Genomic DNA, 4,954 nt, shown 5'->3' on the forward strand with positions numbered 1-4,954 from the left:
AGCATTTAAGCCCATCTTTTTTACAAATCCTATTTTTTAGGGCTGCCAGTCCAAGTGTATCCAGCCCACAGACGCCAAATGGCGCAGAGACCCATTTGAAACCATGTGCGCGTCAAAAATATTTGCATTTTCTCAATAACTATTCTTGAGGAAGCGATTTAAGATGAAAAATATTTGACTTCGTTGGTAGAAGTAAGTTTTAGAAGCCACTTAGGATACTTATTCAAACCATTCAAAATGGAAAATGAAGGATAATTCATCTTTGAAAATATATACTTGAGCATGTGTATTTTGTTATCTTATTCGGGTAACATAGAGCCAAATGGCGCAAGGTTGGCATATCATCATCTGATGAAAGTGCAGCACTGCCGCTGTTTCCACACTAAGAATACTCATAACCTATCCCAACCTGAGTGGATATATAAATTCAGAGGGAAAAATCACAAACTATACTATACCGATACAGCTAGATATCAAGATTCTCAGGACACAATGTCTAAACTAAATTACCCAACAAAAAGTTTGAATCATGAATAGAATATAGTTAACATAACCCCCCGTGCAAACGGTCATCACGTATCAGCTAGTAAGAAAGGAGGGAACAAATCTTGATTAACAGAACAATGGAGCACCATCTTTAGAGATTGTACAAACTGTAAAAAAAAAGAAATCGGTCAGAGTAAAAAAACATGACTGGATATATATACAGCTGGATATCAAGATTCTCTGGAGAAATGCTTAAACTAAAATACTAATAAAAAACGAATCATGGGCCATTCAAAAACAACTTCATATAGATATATACTCAACAAAGAGTTTGAATCATGAATATGCAACGCACATGCTAACATGACCCACCATGCAAAAGATCATCATAAATACCTTTGGAACCCACAACTCAACATAAAGATGACAAAGACAAACATGTATACCAAATAGCATCTGAAAACATATCAGGGAAGATAATTTTCTGGCAGAACCAAGCATGCGTATGAAACTATCTAAATATATGTGCTAAACAGCCACTGGAAACATTGCTATAGAACAGACCGGATAAAGCAATTTCCACACAGAACAATGCATGCATGTTTGCACAACCAATCAAACACATGTATAGCATAGATACTGACAAACAATTAGTCTAGAAAGACTAACTATGCCGGAGCAAGTTGATCATGAAACTCCATACCAAGACATCTCCAGATTTTTCCGGAAATGAGAGTTCAGTAAGCTACTACCTTCAGCCTCCTAACTGATTTGAGAGCAGCATTTATTAGTTTTTACAAACTTGAAAAAAAACATTAGGCACATTTGAATAAACATTCAAGAGAAGGGAACTGCAAAACGAAGTTCAGTAAACAGAAACGTCGCTATAGCTCATGACTAAATTGACTCTCTTTCAGCAAAAAGTAGGAAAGTGTAACCACCTTAGTAAAAAAATAGAATGAGCATGCTACCATGCCCTCGCGCAGTTCAAGCTACATTCGAAGAAGGGACGTCTATTGAACAAAAACTGGGTCGATAGTATTTTGCAATAGCTAACTATGCAACTTTTCTCCACAAATATGAGATAATTTAAATGGCAGGATCATGTTTGTTTTCCCCTTATTTTCAGTTGGATTGTAATAACTCAGCAGCAAAGAGTACACCACCGTGGTTTAGTCTACCAATCTGATTCAATTCAAGAATGGGTAGCCTATTCTCTTGTATATGTCAGTAAGCTCTTTTTTGTACTCAAGTCAAAACTAAGCATAAATAGCTACTCACCTACATAAGTTGTTGTTGCACATGCCCATGTATTTGGTGCGAGTTGAGGCCTCCTTTAAGTAACATTATGACCACTCTTCATACCTACAAACACCATCAAAGTATGAAGTCAAAGCGAGGTGGAACCATGCAAGGACTAAAGAAAGGCAAAGTGTCCGATTCATAAGCAAAGAGAGCAAGAGACCGAACTTTCAGAACATTTAGGTTTATTAGTAAGGAAATAGTGGTAACATTTTCTTAGTAATTAAGCTCGATGGAAATAAAGGTACTTTTCATGTATGACGCCCAAAAAAAGTTTAAACATCTTTTCCTTTTGCTGTACCATGACCAGACCACAATGTGAGCTGCAGACAGGGAAAAGTTCAGATCCAAAATCATATCTAATAGATATGTTTGTACATTAAGGAAAAGAAAAACATTACTGGTAGCATTCTGCAAAAACACATTAAGAAATGGAGCTTTTGGACCAGTGAATTACACTGGTATTCTCAAAATACCACATCTACAATCTCACTGGTGAGAACCAGTGCAAGATTAAGAAATTATCTAAGTCTATAAGCTTTTTATGAATGATGCTAGACTTATTTTTTTATTGCAAGAATCAATGCTAGCAGGCTGTTTCGTAGAGTTACTCAGCGGAAGATGCCACAACCAATAGAAATTGGCAGTAGATTTCATCTATGCCTGCTGCTCCATCCTGCAGTAATTATTTAGAACAACAAATAAGATGATTGTCAGATTAGAGAAGGCACACTTCTTGCATAAAAAAGAGAAGGCCACACTAAAGAAGCACATTCCTAGTATGTATCTATAAACATAGATATGCTACTGATAAATATAACTGAACTATTTCCCATAGGAAAAGGAAAACATGCATGTGGCTAGAAAGAATAAGCATGTAGCTAGAAAGAAAGGAAGCAAACATCAAGCAGCAGGACATAGTTACAGCAAAGTAGGAGCTCAAGATGCAGCAACAAAGGAGGTCCTAGAACCAGCTAAATAAACAGAGATGAAGTAGTCAAAGCACACGCATGATGTGGATCGGTGCACAGAGGTAAAAGAATAGTCATCCACAGACAAGCAAAAGAGCAATCCATTTACCCGAACTGGAAAGGAGAAGTAGGCTAGAAAAGGAGGAAAGACGGACCATAAGGCCAAGGATGAACAACAAGCAAAATGAACTGAACGCAAAAAAGGTTAACAAATATGCATTTCATCAAACATCTTGCAGAAAAGAAAATGGAGCGTGGTGTCACCTCAATTAATCGCCGAAGGAAGAACACGAAATCAGCAGGGCATAGAAAAAATAAGGGTACACGACAAGATCAGGAAAGGAGAACGAATCTCAACCAACAGTCCCGTCCAGAGTATGGACGACATTGCAGCCGACGAGAGCACCACCGGTGAAGGAGAGGCAATCCAATCGAAGAGAGAGAGAGAGCGCAACACAACGAGGAGGAGAAAGAGAGCAAAGCGGTCAAAGCGAGAGCGCGGCCGACCTATGCTCGTTAGCAAGTCATGCCGGCCTCCTAACCCTCCCCTGCCAGCCAGCCCCCGATGCGAAGAATCCGCCGGCCCTACTATCCCGCGGCGATGACCTGCACTGATTTAGAACCATCGCACGCAGCAGCGCAGATCCGAAAGGTGCCAAAGCAGATGACGAGCCAGCGTGCGAGGCCACGATCCGATCCTTCCGCCTGTTGGCCTCGCTCGCGCTGCTCCTCAGGAAATGCCGTTGTGAGGTGGGGGCTGGGAGGCCGGCAGCCAGAGAGAAATCGGTGGAGTAAACGGAGCAGCGAGGAGGCGGATTGATGGCTGGCGAGGAGAAAGGAGGAGGAGAGAGAAGGACGGGATGCGGGTCTCGAGATGTGAGGGAACACTACCGGCTGCGCTACAGCAAAAGCGAACGCCCACACCCAGCCGCAAGACCGGGGTCACTGGTCATGGCGCAGGAGTCAGCCAGAGCACGACGCATGACCCGACTCACTCCGACCGCAGACGAAACTCAACGACATGAACAGAAAAAAATCAACCCATAGACGTGTAGGACCATCATCCAACGTGGCCCACCGGTCATTGCATGGAAAGGCAGCGGCGGGTGTGTATGCGGCAGCACATCTCGTACGCATCATGACATAGGAGCACTATGCATCGGTCTGCTACCCCACGCGCACATCCATGCATCGGTCAGCCAACCCCTCTCTCTCTTCAAACGAAGCAAAAGAGGAGACCAACGAATGGGGCCAGCCACGAGCCACGACGCATCGCCCTGCATGCGAGGACCCCACACGTGACCACAAACGACGACGTGATAACCCCAGCAAAACACGTAGCCAGGACGCCGACGAGCGGGACCAGGTGCGGCGTCGGCCCACCCGTCATCACGATTGACCAAAGGCAGGTGGATGAGGCGGGTGCACACGCATCGGCTGACCACTCCGCAGCTACGCCCCACAACGCACGACGCAGGCAACGCGCCAGAAGTGTCCTGCCAAAAGCGGTTGACCCGAAAAACCTCTAACCTACATCCCACATCATGGGACGCGTAGCCAGTCCAACAGACGAGCGGGACCAGGGGCAGCACCGGCCCACCCGTCATCGTGATAGCATATACGTGGGCGCAGGACCAGGTGCATAAGCGCTGGCCACCCCTCTGCGGTTCGCCCATGCTGCATAACTGCGGCTCGCCCCCGCCGCACGACGCGAAGCGCGCGGCACACGCGGCGCGATGCTCGGGGAGAGGCGCACGAACACCCAGGAAAGTTTGACCCAGCCTATCTGCATTTGCCATGAGCCCACAGGTCATTCACCCTTGCATTTTGACCAGCCAGTGAAAACGGGACATGACCCGGCAAACGAAGATCGAACATGAGGCAGGGCGCCAGAGACCCAGTTGACCAGCATCGAACGGCCGAGGCGCTTCCTCTTTATTTGTTTAAATTCCACCTATATCCATGACTCACGCTCATGTATTGCGTGAAGGTTTATAAAGTTTGAGATTACTGAAGTATGAAATAATTGCTTGGCTTGTCATCGGGGTTGTGCATGATGAGAGCATTCTTGTGTGACGAAAATGGAGCATGACTAAACTATATGATTTTGTAAGGATGAATTTTCTTTGGCCATGTTATTTTGAGAAGACATGATTGCTTAGTTAGTATGCTTGAGGTATTATTATTTTTATGTC

The 4,954-nt window shown here is 44.5% G+C and overlaps 1 long non-coding RNA gene across 4 annotated transcripts; it reads right to left on the minus strand.

Annotated features, from left to right (window-relative positions):
* Positions 1 to 261: 261 nt before the first annotated feature.
* Positions 262 to 4,038, minus strand: LOC125508530 (uncharacterized). 4 transcript variants are annotated; one of them, XR_007283581.2, is made up of 3 exons: positions 1,768 to 3,738; positions 1,190 to 1,252; positions 262 to 653 (listed from the first exon to the last, which is right to left on the minus strand). It is a non-coding gene; the product is annotated as an uncharacterized LOC125508530 (long non-coding RNA). The 4 variants fall into 4 exon arrangements; XR_007283582.2 differs by lacking the exon at positions 1,190 to 1,252 and having other exon boundaries at positions 1,768 to 4,038; XR_015604348.1 differs by having other exon boundaries at positions 262 to 1,252; positions 1,768 to 4,038.
* Positions 4,039 to 4,954: the final 916 nt, after the last annotated feature.

The sequence above is a fragment of the Triticum urartu genome, chromosome 5A (assembly GCF_056163025.1).
Source record: "Triticum urartu cultivar PI428250 chromosome 5A, HENAU_Tu73, whole genome shotgun sequence".
NCBI lineage: Eukaryota > Viridiplantae > Streptophyta > Magnoliopsida > Poales > Poaceae > Triticum > Triticum urartu.